At 46.6% G+C, this 20386-nt stretch overlaps 1 long non-coding RNA gene across 1 annotated transcript in view; it reads right to left on the bottom strand.

The window, feature by feature from the left end:
- Positions 1 to 20386, bottom strand: part of LOC119566618 — a 153995-nt gene that overhangs the window by 59795 nt on the left and 73814 nt on the right. The window contains exon 4 of the long non-coding RNA XR_006287908.1: positions 19172 to 19283. This is a non-coding gene — a long non-coding RNA (uncharacterized LOC119566618). The remainder of the gene's footprint in view (positions 1 to 19171; positions 19284 to 20386) is intronic.

Here is a 20386-nt window from a genome sequence, read left to right as displayed (position 1 = left end):
GGTGTCAGAGGTGGGGAGAGCGTGGGGGCCCTGGGCTGGGGGTGGGGCAGGGAGGTGTCACATGGAGGGCCACGTGGGGAGGTCACATGCCCCCCCTTGTGTACCTCCCATGAGTGTAGTACCGGCAAGAAATTATTTCTACTTGTATCACTGGTGGGCAGGCAATTATGGGGGGGCAGTAGGGCAGGAGGGATGGGGGTCCTGCCTCCCCTAACCCTGCAGCCAGCCCTGCAGGGGGCAATGGATGGACGCTTTGGCCAGGGGCTCCCCAGGGCCCCGGGTGCGCACCCAGCTCCAGGAGGAGACACTGCTCTCAAACACACATGGCTCCCAGCTCCCTTCCAGGTCCCAACGCCCCATGCCAGGCCCACCCGGCTCCCCCAGGCAGCAGGCCTACCTCCTCTACCACCACTGGCCACCCACTCACTTGCCCTCCTCCTAGGGTTGCCAGGTCCGGAGTGCCTGGTCAAAAAGGGACCCTGTTGGCTTCGGTCAGTACCACTGACCAGGCCATTAAAAATCCAGTCAGCGGTGCACTGGGGCTAAGGCAGGCTCCCTGCCCGCTGTGGTGGTGCAGTGGGGCTAAGGCAGGCTCCGTGCCTGCCGTGGCTCTGCACGGCTCCCGGAAGCAGTGGCATGTCCCACCTCCAGCTCCTATGAATAGGGGCAGCCAGCCCCTGCCCCAAGCACCGGCTCTGCAGCTCCCATTGGCCGGGAAGGGAGATGGAGTGAGTGGGGAACAGGGCCTCAGAGAAGGGTTGAACCTCAGCAAAGGGGTGGGGCCTCGGAGAAGGGGTGTGGCAGGGGGTGGGCAAAGGTGTTCGGTTTTGTACAAGTAGAAAGTTGGCAACCCTACCTCCCCTCAGTGGTGGGTTAGCCAGTGGGCCAACCCGGGGCCCCGGAAAAATGGGTACTCCAACGCGCCCACCCACTCTGCCCAACCGGCACTCCTGCTGGGGAGTGGGGTGGGAGTGTGGGGGCTTCCCCTATCTGGCCATCTGCCTGGTGTTCCAGCCAGATCCAGAGGCTTGCCCCGTTCCACCCACCCGGCCCCTGCAGGACCCCACTCCTTGGCAGGAGCACCGGGTGGGCAGGCAGAGCAGGACAAGCCTTGGTGCCCTGATCCCGCTTCCCAGCAGAAGTGCTGGGCAGGTGGGCGGAATGGGGCAAGCACTGGGGCCAGAACAGACCCGGGGCTGTGGGATGGGCCTAAATGCTAAGTGGGTTGGCCACTGTCCACCCAGACCCACCCTTGGCTACACCCCTGCCCCACCCCGCCCCACCTCTTCCTGTCCCTATTCCACCCTTGCCCTTCCTCTTCTCTGCCCCCTCCCCTGAGCACGCCCCATCCCAGCTCCTCTCCCTCCCTTCCAGTGCCTCCTGCATGCCACCGAACAGCTGTTCCCCGGCATGCAGGAGGCACTGGGAGGGAGGAGGAGGAGTTTATCAGTGGGACTGGCAGACCTGGACATGACTTGTGGATCCCCTGGAGTACCATACCAGACCCCCAGTTTGAGAAATGCTGCATTATGATACTGTCTTAATTACATGATCACATACTCTTTTTTCCACAGGATCTCTGCCTCATTCAGTGTACAAAATGGATGCACAAGAGGGCAGAACTAAGGCTACACTTGCAACTGAAAGTCTGGCACTTCCTAATTTTAGAGTGCTTAGCTTTTCAACCTAAATAATGTTCGATAGTTGTTGTATACATTATATATATTTAGCTCATCTGGAACAAGTGTTAGCATTCTGCTTTTCCATTAATGTACCTCAAAATAGGCAGCAACTGCCATATTCAGAAACAACGTCTCAGTCCACTGGCAACTTAATGATTCATAAATCCTGACAGGTAGAGCAGATTATGTTACCAAATTGGAATACTGTGTATGTATGTGAGGGCAGAGGAAGGTGGGTAACCATCATTCCCTGGCTTCACCCTCTCCTCTTCTGTAAACTTGGTGGGTTTTTGGGAGGCAGGGGGGAGGAAGGACTAAATAACTTTATAAATGAGTGCAGCTGCTCTTTGGGGCATTTTAAACGATGACAGTGTTTTCAAATCAACGTAACATCAAGTGAAAATACTGCAACTATTTAACATTTTTTTGTTTTAATATAGGGGGGGTTGCCCTTTTCCCCTCATGCTGTAAAGATGAAGGGGATGGGGAAGCTCTTCCACTCCAGTAATATGCAGGAGCACATTTAGGCTAGAAAAGGAATCTGCCGGAATGTACATTCCAACCCCTTAGAAACTCAATAAATGTCAGTAAGCATCACACAGAGGACGTGCCATTCTACAGAATGCACTTTCCCTACCTCACACTACTGCTGTGCAAAAGAGTCTAAACCCAATACTTTGTCCCCATGCAGAACTATATCGTCGCATGGAGTAGTGAAGCAAGCTTTTGGTTTATGATGTGCCATGTGAGGTCACTTTTCGTTTATGAGGAACAACCCTGTTATGTTCCCGACTGCCAACTCTCAAATTCTCCTCCTTGCAAAAAAGCCATCAGGGCAAGGATTCTGGACAGCCACCAAAACACACACACTTTTAATCTTGCATTCTGACCTTTTGGTTTTAGTTCTCATTCAGGGCTCTCCACATGAACCTTTTCTCCTAAAATCTCTCTCTCTCTCTCTCTCTCACACACACACACACGGTGCAGCTCCTCTCTCTCTCTCTCTCACACACACACACACACACACACACACACACACACACACACACACACGGTGCAGCTCCTCTCTCTCTCTCTCTCTCTCACACACACACATACACACACACACGGTGCAGCTCCTCTCTCTCTCTCTCTCTCTCTCTCACACACACATACACACACGGTGCAGCTCCTCTCTATCTCTCTCTCTCTCTCTCTCTCTCTCTCTCACACACACACACACACACACACACGGTGCAGCTCCCCCCCCCACACACACGGTGCAGCTCCTCTCTCTCTCTCTGTCTCTCACACACACACACACACACACACACACACGGTGCAGCTCCTCTCTCTTTCTCTCTCTCTCTCTCTCTCTCTCTCTCTCTCTCACACACACACACACACACACACACACACACACGGTGCAGCTCCCCCCCCCTCACACACACACACACACACACACACACACACGGTGCAGCTCCTCTCTCTCTCTCTCTCTCTCTCACACACACACACACACACATACACACACACACGGTGCAGCTCCTCTCTCTCTCTCTCTCTCTCTCAGACACACACACACACACATGCACACGGTGCAGCTCCACTGCTGGTAAGAACCATGTACGGTTGTTTATGGTAAGAACTCCTGTACAGTTGTTGATTGTGTTTTAATAATCATGCGGTCTACCCCTGCTGAGAGCAGTTCTAGATGATGGTTAAAATGTGAGCCAGCAGTGCCTTACCTGAGATTCCACCATTGCAACCGTTAGTTAAAAAAGGGTGGGGACAAAAAGCTAATCTCCACAAGGTCTACATGACTTAATTTACAAAATTCAAGCTAGTGTCTAGCACACCAACATTTTGAGGAAAATTAATTATTTTCACTTTACTTCTCTGAGCACAGAATGATTTCTAGAGATGGTCGAATGTTTTATGCCACAATTTTTTTGTTTTTTGTTGCCCAACAGAAAATGGCTCTCTCCCAAAAATTTTGGTGTAAATTTTTGCATTTCATTCAAAGCTTTGCCAGTTTTTCTATGAAAAACCAAAAGAAGTTGTTCTAATTGTTTGTAAAAGTTTTCTGCTTTTGACAACTGAAAAGCTTCAAGTTTTTCCATCAAACAAACAAATAAAAAATTGTAGAAGTGAAAATAAAGTGTATTTCAAATTTCACAAAAAAAAAAAAAAAAAGCATTTTTTGAGCAGCCCTAATTCAGTCACTTTCTAAAGAGGAGAAACCTTGGAAAGATGAGCAGAGGTGAAGAAATCATATCCATGACTTACTATGGTGATGGGTATCATTACAAAAGTCTTAGATTTTAAAACAATATATCCCTGAAGGTCTACAGCCCAGAGAGAGAGAGAGAAAGATGGAGATATGCAACCTTTAGTGCTCATGGTAAATATAAGATAGGACTCAGCTACAATGAAAATAAAATGAATTCTTTATTGAGGCTGCCAGACATACACAGACGCAGTGGTACTCTCTGGCTTTCTCGCTCCCAACTTGATACAGTTCATGCAGCCTAGCATCACATGCAAGCTGTCCCTGAATCCTAGTCTGGATTACACAATCATCGCAGGCACTAGCAAATACACTGCAATAGTTTAATTAGTTCTTGGCTAGGACCTTGTTTCTGGGACTAATGAGAGGAAGGGTAAGGGGGGACAATTGTACTGGGACACTCAGCCTCTCCCTAAAACCTGTATAAATTAATGGACGTGAGAGAGGGTTAGGCCCCAGCAAACATGATGTATCGGGACCAAGCTTTCTCTCGACGGCCCTGCTTGTTTCAAAATTTCATTTTTATGTATGGTTCCTGTTTTTTCACTTCTACTGAGAGAGAACATAAATACACACAGATCTAGTGGCCACACAGGAAGTCTGCAAATATCAACCAACTCTGCTAAAGAGGAAGTTTACCATAAACAAAACTAAAGGCTGTTAACTTTTTGAGAGAGCTTATTTTACTTCTTTGGCTTTTCTAGCTTTATTTGGCTTGCTACTTTTTATTTTTTAAGGACAATAAAGATTTTGAAAGTGTCAGCATAAAAAAAATGACGTGCCACAGGTATTGTAATGATGCTCCCTCTGTGATATGGTAAAAAAAATCTATTAAGTAGAGGGATCAGATGACTATCACTACACAATGTTTCTTTAAACAAAAGCTAACTGTTGTTATGATTATTGTTTTGTTTCTGATATTGACATGGCAGGGATTGTGAATACTTCCTAAATAAATAAGTGTCAGTGTAGAGAAATAACAATATTTCTTACAAAATTCTTACCAATATTTGTATTTTTAGTAGAAGCCTATACAACAAATGTAACATAACTCTGTCCCTGTATCACTCATACCAACAACCCTCCCTCCCCCGCCCGACTAATTACACCTACAGACCTCAAACAGTGCATATGTCAATTGCACTGGCATCTCTGAAAACTGAGAAGTGAGCTAACTGGACCTAACTGACTCTTGTTGATAAACTGATTGTTTAAAATGCTATGGTGGTGTACTAATGAACTTTTCTTTATAGTAGTACAGCAAGCTACTGATGTCTCCTTTAAGACCATACACAATAACCTGAAGAGAGAGGGTTATTACACATTCTGTTTATAATATATAAATTGTACATTTGTACATTATATTTTCTGACATTTTCCGAGGAAAAAAGGCTTTTAAATCTGTTCACCAGAAGTGGCCACATATCAGGTACAGTGTTGGCAGGCTTCACAATTTTATGTGAGTGTTGCAGTATTCAGTATTTTCTCTTGGAGTCTGAGCTCCTAGAGTCAGGTGATTACATGAGGACGTCAGTTTTCTTTTTAAAAAATAAGTATTTTGCCCTTATGTTTGTAGCAAAAAGCTTGAAAGTGTGACCCAAGGGCACACTAAAGGTTAAAAATCAAGAAGGAAAAAGAAAAGAACCCAAAATGTATTGTTTTGAGCTCCCAGTGCGATGGTGTGGCCAAAAGGGCTTATGCAGTCCTTGGGTGTATAAACAGGAGAATCTCAAGCAGGACTAGGGAGGTTATATTATTACCTCTGTACTTGGCACTCATGTGACTGCTACTGTAATACTGTATCCAGTTCTGGTGTCCACAGTTCAAGAAGGATGTTGATAAATTGGAGAGTTCAGAGAAGAGCCATGAGACTGATTAAAGAACTGGAAAACATGCCTTAATGTGATAGACTCAAGGAGCTCAGTCTATTTAGCTTATCAAAGAGAAGCTAAGGTGGTGACTTGATCACAGTCTGTAAGAGAACAGCACACAGAGAACAGAAATTTGATTAGAGGGCTCTTCAATCTAGCAGATAAAGGTATAACAAGATCTAATGGCTGGAAATTGAAGCTAGGCAAATTCAGATGAGAAGGAGCAAATTTTTAACAGTGATGGTAATTAACTATGAATTTCCTACTTCAGTTGAGTTGGAGGATGGAGAAGAACAGGAGATTGTATAGCCTTCATCTTGGAATTTACAGTGTGTTTATTATTTATATCAGTTTTAAAAAATAACCAACCAAAAGTCCAGCCCAGAATCCATCTAACTGTGCTTCACACAGCTGACCTAGGTTAACACATCTCTTATTTCCATTCCTTTTTGTTCCCATGCCCCCGACCCCACACTTTATTGTTGCCTCTTGCCTTCTATTTGATTGTAGGCATTTTGAGCTAAAGACAGTCCTCATACATTGGCTCTAATGTAAGGATTTAGCTCAGCTGTCTCCAATGTGACAGCAGGTACTCATCTCTGCAGTCCAGCCCTGGGCCTCAGCCTGGGCCAAGGCACAGAACTACACTACCATTGGATTTTAGAAAAACTTGTGGAACTAGGGATATTCTGAGCACCCACATTTTCACTGTATTGCTTCTTAGTAGACACGAGCCAATCATTTAATTAACTCCAAGGAAGCCCCCAACTTTTCAGTTACTGATCTACATTCGTATACTACCAAAATGCATGAAATGACTGCAAAAGTTTGCTCCCCTAAAAATACCGGACTACATCACATTTTTCATTCTTCAGACCATACACAGCTGATGACAAGGTTTCATGAAAGCTACTCATATAAATGCATAGTGGGAGCTGAAAAAAACAATTCCTAGGATAGAATTTAATGGGCAATTTTTGCCTTGGCGCTTTGAAGTCAAGAAACAAATCCAGGATTTAAAATGATCTGAAAATAATGCTAATTCTGTGATGTCTGAGAGAATTTCATTAGCTTGTATCAATATTCAGGGCTTGGGCAGCTCGTTTGTATTGGCTCCTAGATGGCAACTGACCCACCTTAGAGGACTTTAATTTCTGCCAGGTCTGCAATTTAGCCCACTTTAAACCATGAAATTATCTGAAATCAGTGGGAGCTGCTTTGCATATCAAAGCACAGAATATGGGGTCATCAGAAATGGGGAGAAAGGAAAAGATCACTTTAAGAAAAGGGAGGGAGTGATGTTGCACTCCATATGTTTTATGGAAATATGCTTATGAGTGTGAATATGATGTAACTGAAATATGCTTTATGCAAAAGGTCTCTTGGAAGGTAACATAACAAAGGTTATAACCTACTGAATATATTCCTCCTATTTGTATGCATGTATCATTCTTGTATCTAAAGCTAGAAATATGAAGTATAACTCTGAGGTCCTATTCACTTGTAATTATGCAAAGTGTGGGCCACTAATGGTGGTTTAGAATCTTGATGGCTTATCGACTAGGACAATTGGTTGTAAATGGTTTATTTACCTGCAAGCCTTCCTGTGTATGTGTGGGCCAACCCAGGAAGAATGGAGACTAGGGGTCTTACGGTGACATGTGACCATGTCACCTGATAATGAAATCCATCTTAAATCTGGTACTTTTCCATTTAGAAGGAGGGGTGGGGACCCAGAGAGACAAAAGATTCCCACCTTGTGCCAAAGCTATAAAAGGGGGTGGAGCAGGGCAAAGGGGGCGGCCAGTCATTAGAAAACCCCTGCTTACCACCTGAGATGTCTGCTGGAACTAACAAGGACCGTACAGGGGAAAGGATTGGGCTCAGACTAGGAAGGAGTCTAGTCTGTGAAATAAGCTTATTGGAACATCTCTGAGGGTGAGATATTACCTGTAATCAGTTTCTTAAAGTATTAGGCTTAGATTTGCGTGTTTTGTTTTATTTTACTTTATGACTTACTTTGTTCTGTCTATTACCTGAAACCACTTAAATCCTACTTTTCATACTTAATAAAACCACTTTTTTTATTAATAAACCCAGAGTAAGTGATTAATACCTGGGGGAGCAAACAGCTGTGCATATCTCTCTATCAGTGATATAGAGAGTGAGCAATTTATGAATTTACCCTGTATAAGCTTTATATAGAGTAAAACGGATTTATTTGGGGTTTGGATCTCATTGGGAGCTGGTTGTCTGGGTGCTGGAGGCAAGTAACCTACTGAGCTGTTTTTAGTTAAAGTCTGCAGCTTTGGGGGCGTGGACCAGACCCTGGGTCTGTGTTGCAGCAGGCTAGCGTGTCTGGCTCAACAAGGCAGGGTTCTGGAAGTCCCAAGCTGGCACTGAAAATGGGCTCAGAGGTAATTTCAGCACACCAGATGACAGTCCCTAGGGGATCTCTCTGACCGAACCTGTCACAGAGGGAAAGGACCGTTAATGGACAAGCTGAACAAGCTGCTGGGATTCTCTCAATAAGTGCATTGAAACACCCATTTAGTCTGGCCACCTCGAGCTTTGACAGCTCTTTTCAAGCTCAGATTAACAAAGGCAAACTCTAACCCCCTAGTTCTGTCCCCTGTCATATGCAGAAATCTGGTATAATTTCCTCGTTTACCAGAAATGAAGTGAATCAGCAAACTCACAGCTGACAATATTAGTGACAGGTGACTGCGGCATTACACTGGGAAGCACCAGCCAGGACCTGAGCAAGCATCAGGATTATTCATTGGTCCATAATGTATAATTTTTGAGTTTAATTTTATTTTCAGAAATTTACAGGTGCCGTATACAGGATAAACTCCTTTAAAGAAGCCCAGGGAGCTAGACTTACCTCACATATTGCACCTCTCAGGGTGGCTAGCTCAAATTAAATCATTAACTGAGGAGGAATAATCCTGGTAGGTTCAGAAAATCAGTTTTAAATTTGGCCTGCTAGCAAAATTTTGAATGTATTTACTCTGAATTCCATTTCTCCAATCCATATTAAAGCTCCATGGCATAATCAATTATGGGCTTATTGCAAAGTACAATGGGATTCAATCTCCAGGAATGCCTCAGGGTATGTCTTAGAAGGACGATAAAAATAATAGTAATGGGTCTACAGCTTCTAAGGCTAATTTCCACAGTTACAACTTTTATAAATAAATAGAAGGAATGTCAACTCCCAGTCACTAAGCTTGAGGTCTCACATACTGACAAACCAGAACTCTGCGCTCTCTCACTCTCGCTCTCTAGCTCTCTCTCTGATATATGCTTCCTTCCACTTTGAAGCCCCTGAGACTTATTCAATGTGCTTCCATTCCTACCTTTTGCTCAGCTAAATGTGGAAAAGAATTAAAAGGTCTGGAATAAATGAAGCAAAGATCTGAAATGGCTGGAGCCCTCGTCTGTATTAAGTCACATTCCTACATATAATCACATCACCTGGGGCTGTGATCCCAAACTGAGCAGTGTCAGACTAGACAGTACATGGGTGGGGCTGGCCCCAGGCCTCCATGGTGGGGGGGGGAGGGTGTGGCTCGGGGGACGGGGGGAACCACCCCACAGCACTCACCGGCAGTGCAGCTGGGGCCGGGTCGCTGCACTTTCCGCCACCGGTGAGTGCAGGCCCGGCCCTGCTTCAGTCCTCAGGGGAATGGGGGTGGGGCTGGGGAAGAGCAGGGGTGGGAAGAGGCGGGGCTGGGGTGGAGCAGGGACGGGGGCTTTGGGGAAGGGGTGGAGTGGGGTGGGGCTGGGGCAGAGCAGGGGCGGGAAGAGGCGGGACCGGAGTAGAGTAGGAGCGGGGGCCCTGGGGAAGAGGCGGAGCAGGGGCTGGAGCAGCATGCAGCTGCGCAGGGCACCAGGAAATTTGGTGCCCCAAATTTACCAAATTTCCTGGTGCCCTACGCAGCTGCGTACTTTGCGTATGGGTAAGAACAGCCCTGCCCGTGCAGCTCCATCGACGGTGGCAATCATGGAAGGGCCAGCAGAGACAAAGTTGCTGCAGAGCAGGGCTAGATGACATGGTGGTTAAAACCCCAGCCACAGCATTCCTACCACAGGCAGAGCTACACTAGTGATAACAACAGTGGGGCATCTGAGTGTAGGTACGGCTTGTAGTGCTTTGGAATCCTTTGGGATGAAAAGTGCTATCAAAATATAAGCTATAGTCAATTATTATAATTTTTGACAACCAGGATTGGCCATAATAGAAAGTCACCATTCCAGAAAGAGGTAACATCAGGGAAGCTTTATGGCATGTGTTACACAGGAGGTTAGAGTAGATGATCACAGCGGTCCCTTCTGGCCTTTTAATCTATAAATGTGAAAACACTGAAATAAGAGAAAAACAGAATAAGAGAAGCCAACAGAGTATGCAGGTGAAGACCCAAGCAGTCTTCAAGAAGCAGTATATGATAGAGAGGAGCACTGGAATCGAGGAATTCCCAGGTTCTAGCAGTGGTTCTGCTACAGACTTACTTGCCTGGCCCTAGGCAAGTCACTTAAACTTTCTACCATGGTGTCAGTTTCTCCCCACCATTATAAAATGGGTTTTATAACATTTAACTACCTACTTCTCATAGTTGATGTGAAAAATTAATTAATTAACTCCTGTTTGTGCAGCACCTTGAAGATGTATAGTGCTATTATTGTCATTAGGGAGTGTTACTAGACAACAGCTACATATTTTATAAGAACAGCACTAACACTGTTGCTATGAAATCATTCACATGACTGATGCCACTTCATTTAAAGGCAGACATGCAGAGAGTTGTACATTTGGCACATACAAGAAGAATGATATTCAGATGGGAAAATTCAGAAGACTCTCTTTCACAAAACCCTTCAGTGAGAGTAAAATTCGTTGCCAAATTGTTGTGGGACTTGCATACAATTTCATGATTGCTCTCATGTCCTATATCTCTGCAGACTGAGATGTGTGCACTGCAAACTGCAGAAAGTTCCCATTAGTAGGATCATAGGAATTTTGTTTCGGAAACAGCCTGAAAAGGGTAATTAGGGGAAGCCTGTTGATTCAGGTTTCTCAAAGGACAAGAAGGATCCTGCTCTACACATTCATTTGCAGCCTCTCATATTTTGGAGTTGAAAGTCATCTGAAAGCTGTTTAGTATTATGTGTTACAACTTCCAAGACAAACACACAACAACAAAGAATGACCTCCAAGTGGCAAAATATCTAGACCAGTGGTTCACCTCATATTTTCTCCCAGAACCCACAATCCACCTCTGGTGTCTTGTTGTAAAGACTTATGGGATTGGGGCCATAAAAGAACCCACAGCTGGTATGGCTGCCTTTTTGTTTTTCAATCTGTGCTGACCCTCCAAGAGGCACCATTTAAGGCCCACCTGTGGGTCATGCCCCACATGTTGAGAAACACAGATCTGGATAAATAGGGACCCTGTAAGAAACTGGACACCATTCTTTCTCAAGAGGTTCCAATTCAGAGAGAGTGCTGCGAAGCCAGCAATGCAGTGAAAGACCAATTTTGCTGTTTTCCCACATTCCTAATTCCCACTGAAACCACAAAGGGAGATTTGTGTGGGGAAGGACATCAGGTATGAAACAAGTCTTCTTTATGTCGCTAGTGTTGTTAACATTCTTGGAGCACCTGATCCGCAGAAAGGAAGTGTGCTTTTTACAGGAGCGCAGTGTGAATTCAATGGAATTCATGTGATGGGGCTTTAACTCCTGTTGGACTGGCAGAATTGCAAAGTTCAAGCACTGACTCATCTGATTGCCCACTAGCACAGACCGGATTGTCTGTGTACATACCTCTGCTGTATGAGGCAGCAACACAGCACAGGACAGGAGTCTCCTGGGCTCTTAACATGCCTCCCATGCAATATGTTATGGAGGCACAAGACTGAAGGCTGAACAATATGAACCTTTCACTTAGCGGTGGAGATGGATACCTGATGCCCCACACCACAAATATCCAAACTGCCTCCTTGGCCAAGCTCTTTGAACTGTCTCTTTTTATTAAAACAGCTCAACTGAGACCCTGTTGATGTCCCCCATCTAGATATGTTATTAGAACATATTAAAAATGTGGATCAAGTACCCAGGAAATGCTTTTAAAAGTTGTAGCCTGGCCAGTACTTTCACTTTTTAAAAGCAGCTTTTCCCTCTTGTGCTCCTGCATTAAATCCTATTTTCTTATTTATAAGTATTATTTGGGCTACAATTGTGAGAAACATCTAGCTGGAAATGAACAAAGGAAAAGATGGTAAGAAAAAAACAGCACATTAGACAGAGTGGTTAAACGGATTATTGGGTTTACAAGAGACTGGGACATATTCTTTTTCAATTATACCTTGGGACTGTCAAGTTCTCCCTGTCCTGGACTTTGGATGTTTTGACCCCATTACACCAAGTGGAGAAAAACCAAGTTGGAGCAAGCCAAATCATAGCATTTTATGCTGTTGGCAACCTGACTCCAATGGTACAGCACTGGTTCCTGGAAGATTTGAAAGATGACCACAGAACATGCCTGCATCCTGCCCACATGGCAGTTACAGTCTTCTTTGGGAAAGAACTGATCTGTTGTGGATGTAGCTTTATTCCACTTTGCAGGATGGAGAGATTTTCATTATGGTTTTACTGAAGTGATGGGTTACGGCTTTACTGCAGCATTAGCCTGGGTGATTGTCATCTGCATCTGAGCACCTGGGTTAGCCTAGCCTACGTATGAGCAGCCACCTTGCCAAGTCCTATCCATGTTACTGTGTGCTCACTGGTGCTGCAGTCACCCATGTGAGGCACTAAGACATCTGGGGGCATTTTCCATGGGTCTTTGTGTTGCAGTAACTGAGCTGCACTATGATACTTTCCTAGTGAATTGCGGGAGAACTTGTCAGTCCTTCTGGAGACAAAGAGGGAATTGTGGAAAGGCACTGGAGGACTATCTTCAGGCAACTAACAGAAGTTATTAGATCACAGGCCCTGGTTCTCATGCAGGACTTCAATCACTCCGATATCTGCTGGGAGAGCAATACAGCAGTGCACAGACAATCCAGGAAGTTTTTGGAAAGTGTAGGGGACAATTTCCTGGTGCAAGTGCTGGAGGAACCAACTAGGGTAACTAGGGGCAGAGCTCTTCTCGACCTGCTGCTCACAAACAGGGAAAAATTAGTAAGGGAAGCAAAAGTGGATGGGAACCTGGGAGGCAGTGACCATGAGATGGTCAAGTTCAGGATCCTGACACAAGGAAGAAAGGAGAGCAGCAGAATATGGACCCTGGACTTCAGAAAAGCAGACTTTGACTCCCTCAGGGAACTGATGGGCAGGATCCCCTGGGAGAATAACATGAAGGGGAAAGGAGTCTAGGAGAGCTGGCTGTATTTTAAAGAATCCTTGTTGAGGTTGCAGGAACAAACCATCCCTATGTGTAGAAAGAATAGTAAGTATGGCAGATGACCAGCTTGGCTTAACAGTGAAATCCTTGCTGATCTTAAACACAAAAAAGAAGCTGACAAAGAAGTGGAAGACTGGACAAATGACCAGGGAAGAGTATAAAAATATTGCTCAGGCATGCAAGCGTGAAATCAGGAAGGCCAAATCACACTTGGAGTTGCAGCTAGCAAGGGATGTTAAAAGTAACAAGAAGGGTTTCTACAGATATGTTCGCAACAAGAAGAAAGTCAGGGAAAGGATGGGCCCCTTACTGAATGGGGAAGGCAACCTAGTGACAGAGGATGTGTAAAAAGCTAATGTACTCAATGCTTTTTTTGCCTGTCTTCACAAACAAGGTCAGCTCCCAGATTATTGCACTGGGCAGCACAGTATGGGGAGGAGGTGACCTGCCCTCTGTGGAGAAAGAAGTGGTTCAGGACTATTTAGAAAAGCTGGACGAGCACAAGTCCATGGGGCCAGATGCACTGCCTCTGAGGGTGCTAAAGGAGTTGGCGGATGTGATTGCAGAGCCATTGGCCATTATCTTTGAAAACTCATGGCGATCTGGCGAGGTCCCAGATGACTGGAAAAAGTATGTAGAGCCCATCTTTAAAAAAGGGAAGGAGGAGGATGCGGGGAACTACAGGCCAGTCAGCCTCACCTCAGTCCCTGAAAAATCATGGAGCAGGTCCTCAAGGGATCAATTTTGAAGCACTTTGAGGAGAGGAAAGTGATCAGGAACAGTCAGCATGGATTCACCAAGGGCAAGTCATGCCTGACTAACCTAACTGCCTTCTATGATGAGATACCTGGCTCTGTGGATGAGGGGAAAGCAGTGGACGTGTTATTCCTTGACTTTAGCAAAGCTTTTGGTACGGTCTCCCACAGTATTCTTGCCAGCAAGTTAAAGAAGTATGGGCTGGATGAATGGACTATAAGATGGATAGAAAGCTGGGAAGATCGTTGGGCTCAACAGGTAGTAATCAATGGCTCCATGTCTAGTTGGCAGCCGGTAGAAAGCAGAGTGCCCCAAGGGTCGGTCCTGGGGCCGGTTTTGTTCAATATCTTTATTAATGATCTGGAGGATGGAGTGGATTGCACCCTCAGCAAGTCTGCAGATGACACTAAACTGGGAGGAGTGATAGATACGCAGGAGAGTAGGGATAGGATACAGAGGGACCTAGACAAATTAGAGGATTGGGCCAAAAGAAATCTGATGAGTTTCAACAAGGACAAGTGCAGAGTCCTACACTCAGGAAGGAAGAATCCCATGCACGGCTACAGACTAGGGACCGAGTGGCTAGGCAGCAGTTCTGCAGAAAAGGACCTAGGGGTTACAGTGGACGAGAAGCTGGATATGACTCAACAGTGTGCCTTTGTTGCCAAGAAAGCCAATGGCATTTTGGGCTGTATAAGTAGGAGCATTGCCAACAGATAGAGGGACGTGATCATTCCCCTCTATTTGGAATTGGTGAGGCCTCATCTGGAGTACTGTGTCCAGTTTTGGGGCCCACACTACAAGAAGGATGTGGAAAAATTGGAAAGAGTCCGGCGGAAGGCAACAAAAATGATTAGGGGGCTGGAGCACATGACTTATGAGGAGAGGCTGAGGGGGGATCTGATAGCTGCTTTCAACTACCTGAAAGGGGGTTCCAAAGAGGATGGATCTAGACTGTTCTCCGTTGTACCAGATGACAGAACAAGGAGTAATGGTCTCAAGTGCAGTGGGGGAGGTTTAGGTTGGATATTAGGAAAAACTTTTTCACTAGGAGAATGGTGAAGCACTGGAATGGGTTACCTAGGGAGGTGGTGGAATCTCCTTCCTTAGAGGTTTTTAAAGTCAAGCTTGACAAAGCCCTGGTTGGATGATTTAGTTGGAGATTGGATCTTGCTTTGAGCAGGGGGTTGGACTAGATGACCTCCTGAGGTCCCTTTTAACCCTGATATTCTATGATTCTATGATTTTATCATCTCTCAAGTGGGTTAGCCTGTGTCCTTAGTGCAAAGTGGGCAGGTTCCAGCCAGAGTGAGAGGAGTTAGGGCTCTAGCCCCCACTGGGCCAGCTAGCCCACAGGCACTGACTTTTCAAAGTCCCGGGGGGTGCTCGACCCCTGGCTCTGCCCCAGGCCCCACCCCTTCTCCACCCCTTTCCCCAAAGCCCCACCCCATCCCGCCTCTTCCCATCCAATTCCATCCCCTTCCCCGAGTGCACCGCATCCTTTTTCTTCCCCCCTCTCTCCCAGCCTCCCTGCATGCCACGAAACAGCTGATTGGGGTGAGCAGGAGGCGCAGGGAGGGAGGGGAAGGTGCTGATCCACGGGGTCCACCGGCGAGAAGAAGGCACTGCGGGGAGCTGATAGGGGGACTGCCGGTGGGTGCTCAGCACCCACCTTTTTTCCCCGTGGGTTTGCCAGCCCCGGAGCACCCACAGAGTCAGCGCCTATAAGCCCAGGCTGAAAGAGCCATCAAACTTGGCTGAGTGTGCGGGAGGGTGGTCAAGGCAAAAAACTGGTAAGAACCCAGGCTAACTCTGCAGTGACAACAGACCCTGGAGGAGCTTCTAGAACTCATCCATGAGTAACCTCTCTTTGATTCCCTTCAGAGTGAAAACCTGGGCATCATCTCTCTTTCAGGACCCAAGTACTCTAAGCCATGAGTTCTCAGCCTGGGGTCTTTAATTGGTTCAGCAGGTCCCTTTCTTTATGACTAGCTATGCACTTGTGTCCCGAAACAATGTTATAACATGAAGGCACATTATGGCAAAGGGGGAGAGCAAAAGCATGGCAAGAGATTGCATGTAGAATGGCCATCTTGGGGTATCAGGGTAGGGGATATACAACAGTCACTGAAAGGCGGGGCACAGTACTGTGCAGTCAAAAAAGGAGGACTGCAATTATGTAGCTGTCCTATCCACCTTGGCATAGCACTGATGTAGACTGCACTGGTTCAGCTGGAGGGGGGCCTAAAAACTTCTTTAGAGGTGGTACAGAGCTAATGAACAGTACTGAAGCCAGTTACAATGCCCAAGATATTGATGCAAGATGTGTTTAGAAGGGTTGCCTGTTTGAGAGGAAAGTTACAAGTATCCCCATCACAGATGTCTGGCATCTTTGGAAAAACACACACAATGGACGGATAGCTTTGGGAATGGTGGCATCTGCCAGACTTTTTAAAAACATGAAGCAATAAAGACATAATAATACAAATCAAACATGTAAAATATGACTTCCATTGGACCTAAAGAGGGTATGGGCTATGGACAATAAATAAAATGTTTCTGAAAATAAGGAATAAATCTAGCTATGGGGATTCTCAGGACAAAGCGTTCATAAAAATTCACTCCTCTCAGAGCTGCAGCCCTGAAACTCCCGTGCACTAGATGGGAGACACTGATAAATCTAGGAGGCCATACATGCCAACCAGCTCATATGTTTTCCGTGAGCAATGACAGGGAGCCAAATTGCTTTATTCCGATTAGTGAAGGTCCTCTGACTGTAAAATATACTGTGTGAAAAAAATATTGAGTTTTAGTTTGCTGACACATCAATTTAAGAGAATTATTGCTCTCACACAGAGGCCAAAGTATGTATCTCCCTTCATGTATGTGCACTAAAAGCTAATTGTCAACTTTTATATTGGGGTGAAGGGAAGGTGCGGTGTGTATGGGTATGGAAACAGTGTCTTTCCAACCAGCTGCAGCACATTGTGAGCCATGCGATATCTTCCCCTGAAAACATAGAGCTCTGATCGCTGGGCATTTTGTTTTATTCCTAAAAGGAGAAAATAAACTGTCTGTGACAAACACAATCATGGCTTTACATTTTTTAAATACTCCTATTTCTCTTTATTTTTTTCAATAGTTTTCTAGCAGGCTGCCTTTTACAGTGTCCTGTCAATGAAGTCTGAGATGGAAAAGATACATCATCTAGTCCGATGCTGGATTGTTCTCTGCTGTGGGTCAAATCTTACTTGCTTTACACACACAAGTAGCCCCACTGTCTTCAATGTGGTTACTTGTGTGAGCGAGGGAAGCACGATTCTACTATGTATATGTTCAAGGGCCTCGCCCAGTCTAGTTTTTAACCATTCAAGTGACGGGGCTGATTCAGTTGTGCCATTTCCTGATTTGCTACAATACTCTTCTTGCTTGGAGTAGTTGAGAAGGGGAGTCACACACACACTAATTTCATTCAAACAATAGGCATGTGAAATTGATGTTCATGCAATATCTTTAAGTTCCCATGGATTCATATTTTAGCTATTGCATGAAATGATTTCATTTCTTTGACTCCTTCCTTCACCTTTTCCCCATCTCACAGGCTCAGCTTCTCTCTTGAATGCAGTTGCGAAAAAGGCTAATATTATTCTAGGGTATATTAACAGAAGTGTCGTATGTCAGACACAGGAAGTAATTGTCCCCCTCTAGACAGAACGGGTGAGGCCTCAGCTGGAGTACTGTGTCCAATTCTGGGTGCCACACTTCAGGAAACATGTGGAGAAATTGGAGAGAGTCTACAGAAGAGCAACAAAAATGAAAAGATTTGGAAAACTTGACTTCTAAGGAAAGGTTAAAAAATCTGGGCATGTTTAGTCTTGAGAAAAGAAGATTGAGTGGCGGATCTAATAATCTTCAAATATGTTAAGGGCTGTTATAAAGAGGTCCATGATCAATTGTTCTCTACGTCCAATGAAGGCCAATGAAGAAATAATGGGCTCAATCTGCAGGAAAGGAGATGTAAATTAGGCATTAGGAAAATCTTTGCAGCTGTAAGGGTAGTGAAGCTTGGAATAGGCTTCCAAGGGAGGTCGTGGAATCCCCGCCATTGGAAGTTTTAAAAACCAGGTTGGACAACTACCTGTTAGGGATGGTCTAGGACAGGGATCGGCAACCTTTGGCACGTGGCCCACCAGGCAGCCGGGTCGGTTTGTTTATCTGCCGCGTCTGCAGGTTTGGCCAATCGCAGCTCCCACTGGCCACGGTTCACTGCTCCAGGCTTATCCTGTCTGTGGGAAGTAGCGCGGGCCAAGGGACATGCTGGCTGCTGCTTCCCGCTGCCCCCATTGGCCTGGAGTGGTGAACCGCAGCCAGTGGGAGCTGTGATCGGCTGAACCTGCGGACGCGGCAGGTAAACAAACTGGCCTGGCCCACCAGGGGGCTTACCCTGGTGGGCCACGTGCCAAAGGTTGCCGATCCCTGGTGTAGGATTACTTAGTCCTGCTTCGGCGCAAGGAGCTGGACTTGAAAACCTCTTTAGGTCCCCTCCAGCCCTACATTTCTATGACTCTATGATTCTGTAATTGGTTAACTACCTGGGCAAAGCAACTAATTTCCATTACCAGAAATCCACATTGCAAAGGCAGAAGGAATCAAATATTCAGAAAAACTGTAGAAGCAAAACATTTAATACTAATTATTGTGATAGTCATGAAGTTTTGCCCTTATCCCAAAATGGCCACCATCTCTCTTTACTGTAAAGGGGACTGAAGCCACAGGCAGGTTGCCCTCACCCTGATGGTCACCATCTCTCATTGTTTCTAGAGAGGCTGAAGCCAGGCTGCTGTCAGGGCAAATGGTGGCCTCTTACTCAAATGAGTGCAAGACATGGGGGTGCTAGGAATGAAGCATTACGAAACAGGATGGGAAACTACGAGGCATCGGGGTAGCTGCAGGGTGTAGGAGACAGACTGAAGGATGGTGCAGGGAATGTAGTGTGGCAGAAAGGAGGGATGTCCGGGGGCTGGAGACTGTGAGGAGAAAGAGAGAGAAATATAGGGGGGCAAATGAATGTAGCAGAGGCCAAGCAAGGGACAGGAGATGAGGGATCACAGAGGCAGAATGTGAGTGAGGCAGCTGCTTATCCTGTCTAGCTAGAGAGGGAAACGATAGCACCTCTCCTCACCTGAAGGGGTAGCAGAGGGTGGGTGGAGTCCTCTCTAAGTTATAAGCAGGGTAGGTTGAATTTTGACCATGAGATGATCACGCACAGGTGGGTGGGGGGTGGCAGCTTCCCCCTAAAGGTGAAAAAGAATCAGAAGGCGGATTAAAACAACATCTTTAAACTCTCCTGATGTGTATGCTATTCTATTGCACTGCTAAGTAGGTTATCAACACATGGGAGGGAGGGAGGTCTGCCATCCCAGTAGCTACTCTCCGTGCAAGGCCGGCTCTAGGATTTTTGCTGCCCCAAGCAAAAAAATTTTTGGCCGCCCCCGCCTTTTTTCATGCCCCCCGCCCCGTCCCTTCCCAACCCCTTCCCCAAATCCGCAGCCCCACCTCCTCCCCAGGGCATGCCGCATTCCCCCCCCACATTGCTTCCTATGGCTCCCCCCACGCCCTCGCAACTCCCCACCCTAGCTCACGTCCGCTCCGCCTGCTCCCCTGAACACGCGGTCACTCCACTTCTCCTCCCTCCCTCTCAGGCGAGGGAGAGGCAGCGCGTTCAGGGGAGCAGGTGGAGCGGAGGGGAGTGTGGGGGGGGGGGTAGAGGAACCGCTCCCCACCCCAGCTCACCTCTGCTCCACCACCGCCGCCACTTGGCTTCTCCTCTCTCCCTCCCAGGCTGGCAGTGCCAAACAGCTGTTTGGCGTGCGGCAAGCCTAGGAGGGAGGGGGGAGAAGGGGAGCGGTGGCGGCGGCGCGCTCAGGGGAGCAGGCGGAGGCGGAGCGGAGGAGAGCTGGGGCGGGCACATTTCTAGGGACCGGCATGGCTGGCGCCGGAATGAGACCCCTAGAAATGTGCCACCCCAAGCACCTGCTTGTTTTGCTGGTGCCTAGAGCCGGCCCTGTCTCTGTGGCATCTCTCCCAAGACAGGCACAAACTTGCAGGCACAGTCGCTGCTCCACTGTTTTACAAGGAAGAAGCCACTCTGCTAGCCAGTATGGACAGGGTGGTGTACACACAGTCTCACTATTGCCCACTCCTCCTTGCCTCATTTGGGAAGGCCACTGTTGGACTTAAGGCGTATTCACTGTGCTCTCTGAGCCCAAGAACAGGGAAGGTGTCTGCCCCAAGCAGACACAAGTGGAAAGATGGCTATTCTTCGCAGTCTCTCTGCCCCTCCCCTACCTCCTGCATAACCACACATGGCCAGCCACAATGTGGCTCTGATTATTAG

This window comes from Chelonia mydas, chromosome 1 (genome assembly GCF_015237465.2).
Source record: "Chelonia mydas isolate rCheMyd1 chromosome 1, rCheMyd1.pri.v2, whole genome shotgun sequence".
Classification (NCBI taxonomy): domain Eukaryota; kingdom Metazoa; phylum Chordata; order Testudines; family Cheloniidae; genus Chelonia; species Chelonia mydas.
The sequence above is the reverse complement of the archived record's forward strand: the minus strand, read 5'-3'. Positions and strand labels throughout refer to the sequence as shown.